This window comes from Pleurodeles waltl, chromosome 3_2, assembly GCF_031143425.1.
Source record: "Pleurodeles waltl isolate 20211129_DDA chromosome 3_2, aPleWal1.hap1.20221129, whole genome shotgun sequence".
NCBI classification, from domain to species: Eukaryota; Metazoa; Chordata; class Amphibia; order Caudata; family Salamandridae; genus Pleurodeles; species Pleurodeles waltl.
Window position 1 is genome coordinate 152303235 of NC_090441.1, and position 19533 is coordinate 152322767.

General features: G+C 44.4%; 1 protein-coding gene across 2 annotated transcripts in view; it reads right to left on the reverse strand.

Moving 5' to 3' along the window:
• The window catches only part of PAFAH1B1 (platelet activating factor acetylhydrolase 1b regulatory subunit 1), a 533693-nt gene extending 521410 nt beyond the window's left edge, over positions 1-12283 (reverse strand). The window contains exon 1 of one of the 2 annotated variants that reach the window (XM_069227017.1): positions 12103-12283. The gene's annotated coding sequence lies outside the window, so the exon portion shown is untranslated. The remainder of the gene's footprint in view (positions 1-12102) is intronic. The other variant, XM_069227018.1, reaches the window with a different exon arrangement.
• Positions 12284-19533: the final 7250 nt, after the last annotated feature.

Consider the following 19533-nt stretch of genomic DNA (forward strand, 5'->3'; position numbering starts at 1 on the left):
TCTGACAATTTCTGTTCTGAATCACACAAATCACACTGGAAACATGAAAAACCCAGAGTGATAATGTAAAAGTACTCAAGATTGCACTTCAATAAAAACCAATACATTCACTTGATCATATGCAACAGAAAAGGCACATGCCACAATGAGATCAAAGAACATGACATCCAGTATCTTCTCATTCTTTGAGAAGACAATCTGACCAGACACTGTGTAAGATTATTCCAGTCTCCCGGATGGCTGTACATTGAAGGGATTCTTTGGGAGGGTGTAATCAAATCTTATTGCTGTACCCCAGAATGCTTTTTGGCCTCACCTACACAGTTCATCCACTATGCTAAGAGACGTATTGTTCACTTCCCTTCTTTTTTTGTGTTAGCACCTCCCTGGAGCACAGACCAAGTACACATTCTCCATCATTTTGCAATGCACTATTTTTTTTTATTATTTTATTAGTGTTTGGGAATTATTTCTGGAAGGCAATGTGTTTTCCTATTTTAAAACACAGGCATGCAACGTCTTATTTATGTCGCTTTCACCCTATATGCAGTCTCTGTTGAAGCTTTAGTTACTTACAACCACAACATACTGCTCTATGTCAGGCCAGTCTCCTCCACGCCACTAACGTTTAGCCATGTTGAACAGCAACATGGTTGTCCTTCAGCTGCACAAGGGACTAAGGATGTCCTCAATTACTCAACCTAGCCCAGACCAGCCTCGCCCCCACGCCAACACCACCTGCGTGTCTGCAGTGATGTTCTTTGCTTAACAACTTAACCTAATCATGGTTTGTAGTCTCCGGCCTGCCAGTCCTGAGCTTTAAATAGATAAATCATATCACATCTTTCAAAACTTCCACGCAGGTTGTTAGAACAATAGCTACAATACATTTCACTCATAATATTCTTGTTCTAGTCCACATAAAATGCCAGAATAAATCTTGGATATGTTGCTGTATTCACTGTGCAGAGATGCTAATAGACAATGTGTAACGTCTGTTGAGCCAAAGCTCTTAAGTCCATTAGGTGTGTGCTACCTTTGGAAGTAGTGACGAAAGCATGGAGGAGAAATAAATGTTTGACAACAAAGAGGCTTGCCACATGGCGCAGGAACGGTAAAGGCTAGCTGGTACCGATTTTCGAAATCCAAATTCAAACAGCTGAATGGAATATCAAATGCATAATCTCCAACAACCTCGGCGTTATTTCTATTAAAAAGTGTGTGTAAATCAATATAATTCAGTTTTAAAATGAGCTTCTCTATCTCTTTTAGGCACAGCTATATATAGCTATCGCTTTAAAAGTATAAAACAGAGAACCAAGTACAAACAAGCACAGACAAACCCAATGAATTTGTTGTCTATATAAAGGAAAAGTCTTCATAAGTGCCACTAACCTCATTGATTAGGTAAATTACATTAGTAGTACTATCTACTGTCACACAGAGGTAGGAGTGCACGCTTTCCTGTCAGAAAAGAGCCACAGTATGTAGTGCTGGGTTGGCGCCTTGTTAAATGTTCCTTCACAGTTGAACTTAAAGGCAGTGGGACATCAGTGCCGGCATGCCTCGCAGTATTAAATGCACTTTTACAAATAGGAATGTAGCAACAGCATGCCTTGCTCATCTCCAATTGCATAACTGCTAATTAATCAAATGTACACTTCATATGTACACCACAGCCAACTAAAAATGTAGAATAGCGGCTTACTACCAAAGCACAATTTAAACATATCTTACTACTGCAGACTACAAATGTATCTAGTACTGAAGTACTACGTATATTTAACAGCTGCACATCTGCAAATGTTCCGATTCTGTCAACTGTCTTATTGTAAAGCAGTGCCACCCTTAGGGGTCTAGATGTGTTAAATTAAAAAAAAAAAAAAAAAACCACACTTCTAGAATATTCATTTATTCATTCTTTCACAAATTTCCACTGGCGAAGGCCTCGATCCCACTAACAATTAGCAAAATATTGAGAACTTTACCTCCCCGGATTCGTATAACATGAAACCACTTTACATTCCAATAGATCAAAACACGACTATATTCGTCACCAAGCATCTCCTAACCAACACAATAGACTTGGCATAGAGATATTCCCTACTAAGAGACGTCCTCAGATTCTCCCAGATGTAACAACGAAGGCCAGTACCATAAACGAGGAGCATCAACTTGGAAATGGAGCCACTGAAAGGGAAATCCGAAACTCTCACCAAAGTTCACAATTAAACAGCTGGCCTCCGAAGAACGTGTACAATTACACCACCCTAATGAACTATAGCTAAAAAAGAAGGCCCAATCAATGGAACTCCAACTCCCTGCGCTCTAGTATCAAATATGATGGTGCAAATGTAAATGTTATTGTAACATAGCTCCTCTCCATACCCTGCATTACATACACCGCCTAAAATCTACCAACACTTAAAACACCATTACTTATCTGAAAGCCAACTTGCCTCGGTTGTCCTAAACTTTATACGGTTCACTACTATAAAGTGAAAACGTCGACTTAATATTGCCACTACCTTTGGACGGCAGCACCTTTCTACAGCTTTGAGAACCCAAGAGGCCATGCAAGACTACGTAAGAAAGAACCATTCAAAAATCTAATGACTTTAATCGTCCTGCCTCATTGCTTTCGAATACTCTCACACCTTAACACACACTAAAGATTTGCAGCCTGCAAATGGGCAGGTATCCACGAAGGAACTGGGCTCTCCATTCACTCTATAAGACACCTGTATATCCACCAGAGGCAACAAGTCTAAAGAAACGACCCTAAAACACCTGCTCAGGAACACACCAATAACATTTTTCCAGATAAGTCTTACTTGAACCATACAACCCTCTGGATGCTCTTGTGGTCTCTAATCTGCGATTTCCCCAACAATCGAACAGTGCCAAACAAAACTGAATTATCTGGGACCATGAACAAAGTGGCTTGATTATCAATGATCATAGCAGGACATGAATTAATTAACATAGGCTTAAACTATAAATGAAAGAAGTAACATATTCAGAGATTTGTTTTTGGAAGTAGGAAGATAAATCTGCTCAGAAACGTTTGTGAAAGTCAGCAAGAACTAAACAGAGAATTCCTAACTGTAGAATTTTGAGATAAGAGGAGATTAAAATATCTATTGACATTTATTAACTTCATGCATCCGTGAGTAGCTGACCAGGGATTTCAAGTAAACCTTTAATAATGTGGCCAATAAAGAACAAAATGCAAACCTGCATAAAAAGGTTGGTCGGAAAGAAAGTAATTAATTCAGTTTCAATTACAAGACCTTTTGCAGGTAAGAAGCAGGTCTTCGTCACATGATTGGGCACATTCAACACTGGGCGTAAAATCAGCATATTTATAAAGGAGCCATAAGGCTACTGAATGTGTCCAGTGAAAGGCATTGGTCCACAACCTTGCGATTAATCTCAAAAACAACTTGGAAGCTCAGTTTCCACGAGGCCAAGTTCACCCAGGAAAAGTTTTAACAGTGCAACATTTCAAAAGCACTTTACTGACAAGGAGGAGGTTTGATACAGGACTAAGTTTCTGGAGTGGGCTTAGTTATTTCGGCAGCTACCAGTGTCCTATTCATTCAGACTGCAGTAGTGCATTTTATCAGTGAAGCTCTAAAGAAGACACTTAATGAGAGCCGTTCATAGCTTTCCCATTGGAAATGTTTAATGGAAAGGGGCTAACTGATTTATCGCAGGGTGAACATATCGTGATTCCTTTAGTTTCACTGCCTTGAATATCCTGGGTTAATTTATTCCCTCTATAGCAAAATTTGTGACCTAATAAGAAATAGCTTTAGCCCGCTTTATGCATTGGTGCAACACATTTAACTTTATTCAAAGTTGGCAAAGTCCCAATGTCATTAATGTTTCTTGTTCACCACGGGCTGTTTCTTTCCCATTAACATGCTTACCAGCAGCCACATCATTAGGTGTGACTTCTTCGAAGTTTACATCTATGAATCAAGTCCATACTTGTTAATGAAAAATCCGACATGCATTCTATCAATCCACATGTCGGATGTTCACAACAGTCTCTCGTACTGCCAGATAGCAATTGGTCCGTTTTTTCCCCCCAGATTGCCAGGCCTCAAGTTACTTCTTTACCCACAGACTCTCACTGACATCTATTACAGCATCAAGCCTTATCAGAGACTTGTCCAGGTTTTGATTTTAAGAAATGACCAACCGTATCCACTACTACCTCCAATAATGCATCAGAATTGAAAAACAAAGTTGTCCACTGGTTGAAGAAACACCTGGACTTTAACATACCATAAAACAATCAGATACTTCTTGCGAGGAGGGTTGCTTCCTGTAGAGTTTAAGTTTTAGGAATCCTCTTCACATAAGAAAGCTATTATTCCAAAATGAACAGTTCATGGACATGTTAGTTTTACCCTTTGGGCTATATTTAAAGAACTTCATCAAATTGCTATCTCAAGCGACCCAATGTTAGTTATTTACTCCTTTTATGTCTAACAAAAATTAACCTTTATGTACTAGTTTTTAACCTCTGAAAAACCTTCAGTGGATCTGGGAGAGTGTGCGGTAGGATTCGCCTTCTGACAAAGTTTCTGAGAACGTGCCTCACAGACCAGTGGACACCTAGAAAGGCAACAGAGATAGATACATAGGTGGAGCAGACGGAGTGGCATTGGAAGGGATGCATAATTTTCGGGGCTGATGCAACAGGACAAACTGGGCTTAAGCCACATATAGGTGATAGACGATCTCTGATGTATGATAAGTGTGCAGAGCTGTTAAAAAAAAAAAAAAAAAAAAAAAATGAAGCATCTACTGTTTAACCGGGTTGCTGCATTCACATCTATGCTGGTGTTATGCTTCTTTTATGAAATGCAATTTAAAAAAAAATAAGCAAATAAAAGCTGATGCCCGTTATTGAACCCTTGCTTGAACATATAAATTTTAGCTTTTGAAAATGTATTAAGCATATATTTGCTGCTATGTACAAGTTTGTGCTTTCAGGATTATAATTGTATAATAAAGTTTTGATTAATTGATTGAATAGCCTGGAAGCCAAAACATCTATTGTTTTAAGGGACATTGGCTTTTTGGTGTTTTTAGTTGTGCTAACAGTGGTTCTAGTAGGGAATAGCACTAGAAGATTAATGGTGGTTTAAGCTAATACAGGATGCCTACAAGCCAGAGTGCATGTATTTTTAAAGTAAATACCAGGACATTCCTGGTGCTCAGATACCAATTTAAGCAGGGTGAAGTGAAAAAGAGGCCTAGAGGGGAGAGCCGAGAGGGGTATAGCATTTGGACCACTTTTTGAGATTGACTGCAGCAAGGTATAATGGCAGGGAAGGGGTCTCACGGTTGAGAAGATATTACTAAAATAAAATTAAGTACAACGAAGCTGCAGGTAACATCTACAATCAATCAATGGAAAATTTAGATAAAAAGTGTATTACATTTATAATATAGAAATATAACACTAATGTAATAAGTGTAATTTGCTTTCTTGTGCAGTGGCGATCATGAGGAGTGGGGGGGGGAAATGCCCACCCACAAAGTAATATTCAGAACTGTGAAGGGTAAAGAAAACACACTTTCCACATATCTGTACAGTGCCCCACTATGGCTTGTTGTGGTTCTACAGCAGAGTTAGTAACTTTTTGCCTAGAACCACTCTGGTGCTCCAGCATGCTCTGCAGTCACTCTCACACCCTGGCCCTGTCTGAATTCTGCTCAACAGCAATCACCACCTGCTTCTACAACGCCATAGGAAGAAATGGCTACGGATTTCTTTTTAGGTTTGGATTTTGATAGCACATTTGTTGGGCCTAGAATAAACTTTAAAGACATATGTGAAAGTCACATATACATCATTAATAAATCTGTTCTTTTAGACACGCACATTGTATCCAGTGATGCAACAAGCAATATCGATTCAGTCATTCTAAGAAGCAGCCCAGAAACCCCAAACTCACTTCTAGCAAAGAGGCTACATAGTAGATAAACAATATTCTATTGTTAAATAATACAATTAAGAGAATCAGGCACGAAATTAACTGTTTTGTGCACTAAACTAATAGCCTTTCCACATTCATAAAGTATTAGGACTGGAAATGCTCCAATTAAATCATGACAGTGTTGACATGCCATTAAGTTAGGCAATAACCAAAAAACTACAACACAATTACATTAATGACCGATACATAATCGCAAAATATACCTCGATGTCATAAAAGAAAACGAGGAATAGACAACAAATGCGCCCCCGATGGAACACAACCCAACAATAAAAACAAACATGGGTAGCAGTAAGAAATAAGTAGGGTGTACCATGACACTTGGTGGTAGATGGGCAACAATGCTAATTCGTGGTTTAATCTAAAAAGGGATTATTTCAACAAGTGTGAAGGGACGTGGACTGGAAAGCTAACAAGGTTGTTAATAACGTCTTGTTAGCATAGGTCCAAGTGCATTGTAAACTGGACAATATTTCGCAAAAGTATGCTTGCGGGGAAATTGTTCTGCATCCTTACAGAAACTGTTTAACATGCACAGATTACCGTGTTACTGCACCTAAAACTGCCAGGCGACATGATATGCCCCCTTTCACTCGCCATCAAAGCACCATTGGTTCTATAACCTACGAGAACATATACAGCCGGAGGACTACTTCAAAACACCCTGCCAGACACACCGACAATAGCAGGTGATTCGCCGACTACCAGGGACCTCCTCAGGCTGCCTATTGAGAAAGGGGAAATGCGTCACCAAACAAAAGAGTAGTGTCGCCCAAGTACCATTCCAATGTACTGGTCCATGCCAGCGGGCACATCTTACGGCTCTTCACCGAGGGAATCGAGCCCCGTGATGGCACAAGCCCAGACTCAGGGGTCGGATTCGACGCTTCACTTTCAGGATATGCCCATGAATCGCGCTGTGCCCCGCTGACAATACTCAACAAGTGCAGAGGCTGGCTGGCATGCCCACTTGGTCATCAGGGCGGCTCCTGCTGCAGAGGGCCAAGAGGCGAGGCGAGCTCCCCGTCAAGAACAATCCTCGTTTATGCTTCACGTGATCCGTCCACCATCAGCACCCCGGACACAGGAAGGAGCACTCTCCGAGCAGGAACCGGGCATTCCTCCGCAGCAGCCGCTGCCAAAACAATGAGATGCGACGAGCCCAGAAATGCTGCTGTCTGCTAACCCCACCCTCCACCTCCTCTCCTCCGGGGCTGCGCCCAGCATCCTGCGCTTACACGGGCGGGGAAGGGCAGATCCAGCGTCCATCGGGAGCGCTGCCCGCGCTCCTTGTGCATTCTGGCTTTGTAGGCGCTACAGACCCCCAAGCGTTGACTTGCATTGTCTCACCCTCTCCATCTCACCCAAACTAAGGATTTCTCTTACCAAGCATTGCCGAACAGTCAATACCGTTAGACATGCAACAACAGGACAGCATTTCCGTGTATCTGATCACCTCCTAATCAAAGCAAATGCGGGCACAGAAAGAACCAGCCAGAATCCGCATCAATGAAAGGAGACGAGCATATGTATTGTGGCTATCTTTGCCCCTCCCTCTTGCAAACGATCAGACAGTGAGGGCGCGCACGGGCGTGCCATGAACAGCACCCACTTTATTTACCAACACAGACGAGTGCAGCCAGCTCGGATAGAAACACCTGACAAACCGGTGGCCGGAGGTCCCGTGTAACAGGTGCGGGGAGGCCACTCTCCTTGGGATCGAAAGCTGCATCAGTCACGAGAATGGGCGGAAAGAGCGCTCCTCGCTGCCAAGGGTGAGCCCGCAGAGGCCGGGAGTGCAGACACAAGACCCTGCCCCATGTGGGCGAAGCGAGAGCACACCTGAGCTGCAGCTGTCGGAGGCGAGAGGACACCTGGAAGGCAGCAGAGGAAGGGCTAACATGGACCCAAGCAGATAGGGGCTTTACATCTAAGGGGAACGTGTGAGGGTGCAGTGATAGCAGATCCGAGGTACAAGACGAAGGCGGGGGGGGGGGGCAAATTCAAATTTAATTTCATAAATTCACAAGTGGACTTAGATTCCTTTACAGAAAAAGTGAAAAATGTGTTTCACGTAAGTACTCACTTCAGGCCACATCAAGTAATCGGCAGTTCTCTTTTTCAGTCCACAAAACATATTAATCTTCCTGAATTCACTGAGTCACAATAAAGCATCAATATTTTTTCACATTCTTTTTTAATGACTATTCACTGTGGCCAATACTATGATTAAGGGTGGGGAAAATGGAGAGCACTGCTAATTTACATAACGTGGGCCTAATGAAGCTGATTCTTCCGCCAAACAGGTTGGTTGTTTTTATGATGAAACCCAAGTCCACCTATGAAATTATGAAGGAACTTGATGCTTTTTAACTTGGAATCACCAATAAAACATCTCAAGAAGACCTTAAGCTGTGAAATTACCCTTTCTACACAATAACTGTGCAAGAAGTCACATTGACGTTGTTTGATTTAATACAGACCTAAAGTGTAATTGACTCAAATAGTTGAGTTCTTTCTCAGCAACACCAGGTTCATTACCACCATCAGCTCTAACTTCAAGAATAACATATTGCGTTACAAGAAAACTAACATAAGCTTCTTATTCTGCATAGCTAAGTAACATTTTAGAAACAGTCTTCTATTTTGGGCTTTCCCCAAATCCACATTACGGGCGTTAGAAACACATCTTTCCATTACGAAATATGTCAAACAACAATATGGTACATGAACTAATTACAAAAGTCTCATTAGGGTGCACTCAAGTTCAAGACAGACCGTAAAAAGAAAAGCAAAATATTTGTCAGTTCTCCTTTACTGCTCTGAGAGCAATGCCTTTCATTTAATATGATTTTAAACAAATACTTAAAAATAACATGTTCAAAACAAAGACAGAATCATTGCTTCCATCCCCTTCCAATTACATTTAAATATCTAAGGATTTCTGGCAAGATGCAAAGACAATCTCTCTGGCAGTTCATCAAATGGGAACGTGAGTACTGGCCATTCAAAAATGTCACTTCATTAGTAGCAGTTTACCACCTAAACACAACAATCAATTGAAAGGTGACCACGTAACTTTTCGAAAGTGTCTACAACTACAGTTCACCAGCAGCGTGTTGTTTCTTATAGGAACCTTGCACTCATTTGAGCTACAAACATTACTGGTTAGATATCTGCACTTTATACAACAGATATTGTAATGTGTGGCAATTGAGGGATATATTTCCAGTAGCTCCGAGTACAAAGAACAGATTAGAAGGGCTGAGCGTAAATCCAGAAGGTAACTAGGGAGGAGAGAGATGTTCAGGTAGAGGGGTGAAAGGCTCAGCTCTAACCCTGACAAGTGAGAGGATGCAGGTGCACCTGAACCCCATGGGGAGCTGCAAGGTTACAAGTAGTTGAAGTCAAAGATGTGTATGTAATAGGGTGAGCAAAAAGGCGCAATGAGTTTCACCAATCAGGGAGTTTAAAGTCATCCAGGCTGAAAGCTGACAGCCACAGCCCCAGAGTGTATGCAAAGATACATGGGGTTAGAGCATACCTTGACCATGAGGTGTGCAGGACAGACCCAAGCCTGACCCTGACGGTAAATCTTTTGGTACAAGAGAGGTACCAGATCAGATCCCAGAAGGTGGTGTGATTGCGCAGGATATTACAGCAAGTTTAAGGCATACCCTCCAACTTGTAGCAGCGGTACATGGGTAAGAAAATATGAGTCACAAGTTTGTTTCCAGATAGGGAACATGGCACCCAATATCTCAAGTTATAGATGCTGAAAGTAAATGTACATTTTAGATCCAAGAAAGCAGTATACAAGGGGTAGGAGAGCGGATCTGGACCCCAAAACGGATAATGTTGAGAGTGTGAGGGCAAGTCTGAGCCAAGGGAAGAACTAATGGTACAGCAGTTGCGCTTAGTGCTAAGCACATGCAATAATAATAGGTGCCTAGATATTGGGGCTGACGTGAGAGCAGGTCTGAGTTCCAAAAGTGAACAAATGAGTATGGAGTGAAAGATGGGGTTCCAGAAGAGGTGGTGAGTGGATAGAGGGGAACATTCAACCCTGAAAGAAGGTGGTCATATCTGATTCTGGAACACAACTGCAGTATCAAGGAGGGAGAACACATAAGCCTCTGCCTCATAGGGTGACAATAGGAATTTGGCCATCAAAATGACCTAGAAGTTTAAGTGCACTATGGGAGTTATACAAGACCCGAACCTTAGTTCAAAGGGCGCTGACTGAAAATCGGAGACCAACGGTGGAAGGATAAAGTAAGTGAGTAAATAGGAGCTCAAAGATCAGTGAGGAAGCAGCTGACTTCACATCTTTTCACCAGCATAAGGTATACTCAATGGGAAGGAAAAAGTTAAGGAATGAATGTCCGATTAAATCACAGCCAGGTAACCCATCGTCAAGTCCGTGACTATGTTTGAGGGTGCAAACAAATGTGAGACTCGGTCACAAAGCAAGAGGCGCTACTACTAAGAAAACCATGCATTACAAAGTTAGGGACCGATATCTAGGCCACAGTGCTGAGACGTCAGGTACATGACTGCAAGGATGAGTCTAGGACAGCCTGGGACATAGTTTAGAAAGCTGGGGTTCTCCCACACTCATAAAGGTCACAGGGAAGACAAAAAAAAAGCTCAAAGATGGTATACATTCCCACAAGGTAGGTGGCGGTGTAGGAACACTCCCGGGCCACGGACACAAGACTATACAGAAATAATTCAGCATACAGAAAGGAATACGCACTGTTTTAGGAGCGTCCTCCATAAGTAACTATAGGTGCGCACTGACAGACACGCGAACCTTGGACAAACAACCAGGGGGTGAGAGATAAATGCGTAACATTACCTGTCAAAACAGTTTCCTATCAGAGAAGCTGCACTAATATAAGACTTCAAAACAGTCGTGGATAACGGGGAGGGGGCAGACTAAGGAGCTAAAGACTACACAGGATGACGCTACCCGAAGTAGCAACGAATGCGGGGTCCTGATGGTCAAACTGGTGACTTAACCTGTAAGTCTGAGGAGGGAACAGATCGGAAGGGTACTGAAATGGGAGCCTAGACGAACTGTCACGTTGGAGCACAGCCGGAGCACCTGGTCGGACAGAGTGCGAAACTAACACAGCTATGGGTGTCTAGAGGGCAGTATATGGGGAGTCATGTTGGAGAAGGACACAAACTGAAGGATGAGGTCTGGCATAAACGTAGCCCCCGATGTAAACCGTGAGGCGACTGCACACACAGGTGGGAGGAGGACATGGGACCTAAAGGGCAGTGGAGCCTTGTTGGACAAGGGAAAAAGACTGAATGAACCAGGAGTTGCACAGGTTGAGTGTTCCTGCACCGCATCGGGTATCCAAGGATTAACAGGAAAGTGACAGATGGTTACACAGACAGCGGAGAAGACAGACACAAAAACCTAATGGGTGCTGTCTGCGAAGTCATCCTGGAGGGCCTAAGAATGGCACCAGCGAGATGCTGGATGATTGCACAGACAGTGGAGAGAAGGACGCATACCCTGGACCCACAGGGCGCTCACTAGCTGTGGAGTCATTGTGGAGAGGGGCGTGGACCAAAGGGTACACACAGGCTGATGGGGAACACTGGGGTAAATACGGATGATGGGTAGCTGCACAGGCAGTGGGGAGAACGGCACAGACAGGGGTGCCTGGAGGTCAAATGGGCGCTGTTACGATGGAGAAAGGACCAGACTAGGGGAATCCTGAACAGGCAGCCAAGCTGGAGTGATGCAAGACCTCGGCCTCTGAGGGGGTGCCCGTTCAGACCCAGCCAGGAGACCCAGTATCACCCCCTCCTGTACAGGGTGGGGCCCATCACACAACCAGTGACAGAACCTACAGCACCCCTTTCACCTATAGCGCAAACAGTGTGGCACAATCCCCTCCACCCCGCCCTCGGGCTCTCCTCCTGTCACCCGCCCCTCCTCCAGACGCCGGGTTTGATATTTTCATCAACGGCCTCGGCCGCCATTTTGCGCGCGGACCGTGGAGGGGAGGGGTGCCACATCCTCAGGGTGGGGTAGGTCCTCGCGTGCCTCGGGACTCACCTGGCGGGCTTGGGCCCGGCCGCTCCCTCCCCGGCTCCGCTCTGAGCCGCCGCCGCCGCCGCTCCCGCTTTCCGCTTGCCCGGCTGTCAGCCTTCAGCGCCGTGACGTCACCAACTGCTGAGGGAGGCTGGCGGCAGCCGGCAGGGCGAGGAGATAGGCAGTGCGCAGGCGCAACTAAGGCGAGCCACCCGGAGACTCTACGCAGGCGTGCATTATGCCAGACGCAAACACCGGTTGCGCGTACTTGTTCCCAGCCGGAGTCCGGGGACGTATCACGTAACGTGGGCAGACATGTTGGAAAATGCCAAAACCATTGTTATCGTTATGGAAAAAAACAAAAAAAGCATAAAGAAGAGCTTATAATTAATTATTGAAACTACTGGGCCCAAAGCAATAATGGATTGCTAGTACACGTTTTTAAAGGTTTTTCAGTTTAACAGTGTTTCTATATTATATGTATTGTTTGTGCAGGTAACCAGACCTCATTTTGGCAAAACAACATACACTTTTCAGGCTGTTTTAAGATGTTTTTGGACAGTGAATATGCGAGTGTATGATAGCCGCTGTCACCGAACACGTATGACAGCAGTTCCAAGTATTATGCACAGCCGTTTCTTCAGGAGAGTGGTCGCATTACTTAAGGGCACGCGCTTTCCTGTTGACGTATTTGGCCCGCGCACCCACTGCGTGGACAGGAGGCAAAGAAGAATGATCTTGAACCACTGAGAGCAGGCGAGGTAGACACAAAAGAAGGACAGAGCGTGGTAGGGCCTCAGGAGTGACAGCTGCATGGCGGCCATTTTGGGTTGGTATGTGTTGTGAGTAGTAGGAGTCTACGCAGGCTGCACAAAATACGGCTTGTTACCTCAAGTGGATAAGCACACACGTAATCAACGTCTTCTATGGGAGCTCAACTGCACCGTTACAAGGAAAGAGCTGGACTGGGGCGTTGAGGAAAGGATAAGTCCTGCCCCCTCAGTGTAGATTTCGCAGGGGATAGGCTAGATCGGTGGTTTGTGAAGGGTACATGAAAAGCTAGTGGGGCACGGGCTTCAAGCAAGAAGAAGGGCAGCTAACACTAACAATGTAGATTTTCCTAGTAATTTATGACGGAAAGTCTTAATTTTATTAAAGACACGGAGGCGAATATTATGCGTTCTTTTCTTACTTTATTTCAAATAGCAGCAGTCAAGAAACTACAACTCCCAAGAGGTTATGTACATGTCAGGGCACTCGAGAATGGAAAGTCAGTTTGGGCCGACAATCGTCACAAAATTTGGAAAAGTGATCATTAATCGTAATCGGATCGGAAATAAAAATCATAAGAACAATCCCCCAGTAATCCAATGTCAATTTAATGACAAAACTTTAAGTCCATATGGAAACAACTCTTCTGAAGTCTAACAACAGCCTGCTGTACATAATCTGACTTTGAGTTTCCAAGGAAACATTGGAGGACAGAGGAGGATCCTTCCGCCAGGAGCACCTTGCCTTAGGATATATATGATTTTATACTGGATGATTAACTGTTCGAGCGCTAGTTCCTATAATTTCCTCTTCGTACAACTCCCAAGAGGGTTAGCAACAGACTAACCAATGGGAGTAAAACAAGAAGTAACGATGGACCAATCATATGAAGCCATAACCATAGAGTGTACACTTGACTGCAAGCAGCCCTCTTTTCTTGAACGAGCCAGTCAAAGAGAATCATAAAACAAAGGGTAAATGAGTCCCACAATTGCAAAGGCCAAGGAAACGGAACAAACTTCTTGAACCACGGAGATGAACCGGGAGTACAGCGGTGAGATAAGGTGCTCCTGAGAGGATTGAGATGACACTTGTCGTGGGTTCTTCTTGAAAGATGCGATGAAGGCGCCAGCAGCGTTATCCGGAAGTTGGAGGTAATGCCGGAGTCGCTGGGAGGGAGAGAGAAAATACATATTAAAAAGTACAGTGGTGGGATAATATTCGCCTCCGTGTCTTTAATAAAATTAAGACTTTCCGTCATAAATTACTAGGAAAATCTACATTTTATGACAAGACCGGAGGCTCTATTACGCGAGTATAAAGCATATCAATAACTACCGAAGAAGCAGTTCTAACAGGTTTGCAATAGAAAGTCTTGAAAACATTATTATTAGACCAATCTGCCGACCTGAGAATGTCCTCCAAACTAGATCCCAAAGCGAAAGCTTTAGAGGCCATGGCTCCCCTGGAAGAATGGGCTCCAAAAACAGAAGTGTCAATTCCCGCTAGGGACATAATCAATCTGACCCAACGGGCCAAAGTTGCGGAAGTCACTGGATTATGAGGTTTACGAAAGGAAATTTATAATTGGGTAGAGGAGGACGTTCTCAGGTTAACGGTTCTTTTTTCATATTCTTTTAAACAAAGACCCACACATAATTTCGGTTTATCAGGAAAAAAGGGATAGAACACCGAATGTAAATTAGTTTTGGTACGTTTGGCAATGTGAAACAAAACGCCTGAAGGTAGAAACTGGCGGGCGGAGACATCTAGAGCCTTAACATCGGAAACTCTTTTGAAAGAAATTAGGCAAAGGAGCATGGTGATTTTGGCAGACAGCATTTTAAGAGAAAGACTCGGATTGTCTGGCCAAGAAAGTAAAAGGTTCAGAACCAAAGAAACATCCCAGACATGGGAGTACTTGGCAGAAGGAGGTTTAGAGAGTTTGACCCCTTTGAGAAGGCGACAAACTAAGGGATGGACCCCGATAGGTTTGCCATCAATATTAGAATGGTTCATAGAAATAGCAGATCTGTAAAGATTGATAGTACGATATGACTTACCCAGACCTTCCTGGGCCGCTAAGAAATTAATAATTAAGTTCAGATCCGCTGAAAAGGGATCGGCACATCTTCCCACACACCAGCTTGACCAAAGAGACCAAGCTGATCTGTAGGCTCGCCTTGTACCAGGCGCCCAAGCGTTATTGATGAACTCTGAAGCTTCCGACGAAATAGGGCAGGACCGGCGGGAAGGCCGGAAATGAGCCAGGCTGATAGGACTAACGATTTGTTGAGAATCAGATTGTGGGGTCGTCCGAGCGGGTCTAGGAGGAGAGACGGAAATGAGGGAAGTAAGATTGGAAAATCTGCCGAGAGTTCGAGGAGAGGTGGAAACCAAACTTGGGATTGCCAAAAGGGGGCTATCAGGACGAGAGACGTCATTTGGCGCCTGACTTGATTCAATACCCTGTTGATTAGAATAAAAGGAGGGAAAGCATAATTGAGGGAGTTGGACCAATCCTGAAGAAAGGCGTCTGTAGCTAATGCCAACGGATCCGGACGCCAACTGAAGAAGCGAGGAAGTTGGGAGTTCAGTCTGGATGCAAAGAGGTCCACCTGAAGGGGGGCCCATTTTCTGTCTATTTGGCGAAAGACAGAATGGTGTAACTTCCAATCGCTGGAATCTGAGATATGTCGGGAATGCCAATCTGCATTGGAGTTCAGAGAGCCTGGAAGATACTCGGCGAGAAGAGAAAATTTGTGGGACAGACAAAACTCCCAGAGGCTCTTGGCCAGAAGAGCAAGAGGTCTGGACCTGGTGCCCCCAAGATGGTTTATGTAACGAACGGCGGATATGTTGTCCATGCGGAGAAGGATGGAACAACTTGCTCTGTCTTTTGTAAACGTTCTGATCGCAAAGGAGCCTGCAAGAAGCTCTAAACAATTTATGTGCAATCTGGACTCCTCTGCGGACCATATACCGCCAGTCGATATTGGACCACAACGGGCGCCCCAACCCGTGAGACTTGCATCTGATTCTAATACAAGATCGGGCACAGAGGGGAAGATGGATCTGCTGTTCCAGGCCTCTAAATGGGATATCCACCATTGGATTTCGAGTTGGGATTCTTGGTCTAGATAAACGAGATCGGAGAAGGCCAAACCTCGACGAAGGTGTAGGATCTTGAGACGCTGAAGGGCGCGGTAGTGAAGGGGTCCTGGGAAGATGGCCTGGATAGAAGAGGAAAGAAGACCGACGACTCTTGCCAGAGTTCTGAGAGAAATAGATTCTTTCTGAAGGATTGCAACCAATTCTCTTTTGATTGCGGAAACCTTGGTCCGCGGAAGGGACAGAGATGCCGAAACCGAATCTATTTGGAAGCCTAGAAATTCTATTTGTTGAGAGGGAACCACTACCGATTTTTCGAGATTTAAAAGGAAGCCGAGATCCGCTAGGAGAGTAGATGTTACCTGTAGCTGAGACAGAAGAGGGGATTTGCTTTGATGAATAAGTAGAATATCGTCGAGATAGATAATGAGTCTGAAACCCAGGGATCGAAGGTAGGAAACCACTGGCTTTAAGAGCTTCGTGAAACACCACAGAGCTGACGAATGGCCGAAAGGAAGGGAGGAAAAGTGATACGTTTTTGACTTCCAACGAAATTGTAAATATTTTCTGTGAGAAAGATGGATCGGGATAGTAAGGTATGCATCTTGAAGATCTAGTCTGACTAGCCAATCGCCTTGGAGCAAAATGTCCCTGAGATGGATAATAGTCTCCATCTTGAAGTGTCGGTAGACGACAAACTGGTTGAAGGATTTTAGATTGATTACTGGTCTTAGTTTTTTGTTCTTTTTGTGGACGAGAAAAATAGAACTGATGAAACCGGAGTAATCCGGAATGCAACTTTGGATGGCATCTTTTTCTAGCAAGGATTGGATTTCCGAAGAAATTAGAGATGACATTTCGAGAGAGAACCTTGGAACAAGAGGGGAACGTGACTGGAAAGGAGGAGAGAGAAATTCGATGCGATAACCCTGGATAGTGGAGAGAATCCATGGGTCTGAAGAAATTGACTTCCATTTTTGGAGGAAGAATCGAAGACGCCCTCCCACGGGAGGGCCAGAACGTTGGCTTACCTGAAGTAATGGCAGCTCTGGAGATGCGCTGGCCGCGATTGCGGAAACCCCTTGATCGTTGGGGATAGAAATGGGGTTTAAACTCTTGGTTATAGTAATAGGAGGGGTTCGAATATCCTCTGGAGCCTTGGTTTCGATATTGGCGGCCGGTAAAGCGACTCCTACCTCTACCGGCCCGGGAAAAAACACGCTGGTTGAAAACCTTCTTTAGCGATTGTTGGGCTTTGTCAATAGACGAGAATGTGGAGACGAAACGACTAAGGTCCTTGATGAACGAGTCTCCGAAAAGTTTACCATCGGCCTGAATTCCGGGATCTCTGGTAGCAAGATTAGCCAGTTTAGGGTCCATACGGAGGAGGAGACCATTACGTCTCTCGTGGATGATGGCCGAATTAGCATTCCCCAAAAGACAGAAAGCTCTTTGGGTCCAAAGAGAAAGGTCCAGAGGGTCGATAGGAGAATCCTCTAACCTAGCCGACTCCGCTAAGTCAAGTATTCTTGCAAGTGGACCGACCACATCAAGGAGTTTATCTTGGCACGTGGTCCAAGCTTTGTCTACCCCTTTACGGGGATCTTTTCCATACTTTGTAAAGAATGTGATAAGCGACTCGTCAATAGCTGGGGTTACCGTAATGTTGGAATCTAAAGACGGTCTAGGACATTCAGATTTGAGTTTAGAGCGAGTCTGTTTGTCCAGAGGAAGGCGCAAGCGGGAAGAAATATATTCAGCCACATGATCCAGAGGAAGCCACTCCGTGGAGTTGGGGTGCTGAATGAGAGAGGGATCGAACATGGGAACACCTTCCGCATCAACAACACTGGTAGAGGGCTCACTAGATGAACGTTTGATACGTTTGGAGGGGGGAGAAGCAGGTAAAAACGTATCGTCAGGATCATCTGATAAAGATAATTCGTCCATGCCCTCTTCATCCGTGTCCAAAACCTTTGTAATAGCAATCTTTTTCGGCGCTGATATATGCTTCGATTTTGATTTACATTTAGCATGTGAGATTGACTTTTTAATAGAGTTCCCCTCCTTAGAAGGAGGCCTGGGAGGAACCAAGTCCTCGTTCTGGTGTGAGGCAAGCTCACTCTCCGTATTTGCGCCTTTTGCTGTTTTAAAAGAAGCGTTTAATTTGCGTTTTCTGCCTTCCCCCGCAGAATGGGCCATAGGTTTGGACATCATGGACATCACTGAACTCTCAATGTTCTTAGACATTGTGACCATAGATGCTTTCAAAGCACTCTTAACTGAGGATTTTATAAATTTGTTTAAATCTTGTTTAAAGGATTCCTCATTATCCTCAGAGTAGCACTGACAGAGGAAATATCAGTATCCATATTTATCTGCAATAGGCAGACTGGGCAAAAATTGGGATAATAGAAAAAATATGCCCTGAGAAAAAAACGAGGATAGTTAGGGGTTAACAAGGAGCAACACGCTCTCTGAAGCTTGGGAAAGCCCTCCTATGGGCGGGACCGAAAGGAGGAGCAAAGGAAGTGAAGGCGCGTCGCTGAAGAGCTTCGGAACAACCCGGAGCCGATGAGTTGAAGCTGCTTCGGTCGCAGCGGAGCGCTGAGGAAAGCCCAAAAACCTCGTCTGCCGAGCGCGCAACGAGGAAGCGCTGACAGAACGAGGAAGCGCTCAGATAGAACGCGCGCCGGTGCGCGCGCTAGGCCTACAAATCAACGGTAACGCAGAGGAGCGAGGGAGGGGTGGGGGGAGGGCTCGCCGCTTATGGAGCTACTACGTGCACAGAAGGCGTTATACATAAGGCGAAAACGGCATGAAAATAAAACAATAAATAAAACAATAAATATGCAAGTATAACAAAATAGCTAGGAAAATAGACGCAAAGCCAAAAGAGTGTACTTATCTTGACTGCGAGCAGCAAGAAAAGAGGGCTGCTTGCAGTCAAGTGTACACTCTATGGTTATGGCTTCATGTGATTGGTCCATCGTTACTTCTTGTTTTACTCCCATTGGTTAGTCTGTTGCTAACCCTCTTGGGAGTTGTAGTTTCTTGACTGCTGCTATTTGAAATAAAGTAAGAAAAGAACGCATAATAGAGCCTCCGGTCTTGTCATAAAATTTGTGGTATATATTTATTGCGGCATACCGTACTATTACCATTCGTAAGTGCTGTAAATAATTTTTACTGTGACCCATTGTAATGGCATGTCAGTTTTAGAGCGAGCCTATCATAGAGTGCAAGCTGCCTGGTTGTGAAAGACCTATTTTGGGTTGCCCAGAACACACATGGGCATCCGGCATGCTTGTTACTTACTTTGGTTTGCTCTTCAGTCACTGTTATTTGCTTGCTTTCTATTGGATGGCTTGCCTTAGTTCAGCCTCTTCATCTTGTGCTTATCCTCCTCATGGAGCACAGCCTATTTACCATCTCTTTGATTGGCTAGCTTCCACGATTCCCCTACTTGCTTGTAGGCAAGTACTTTTTTATTTTTGGTTATGCACTCAATGAGAGGAGGACGGAAACTGTTGGAGGCACCCATTATCTCAGAAAAATTGGGGGAGGTCTTGA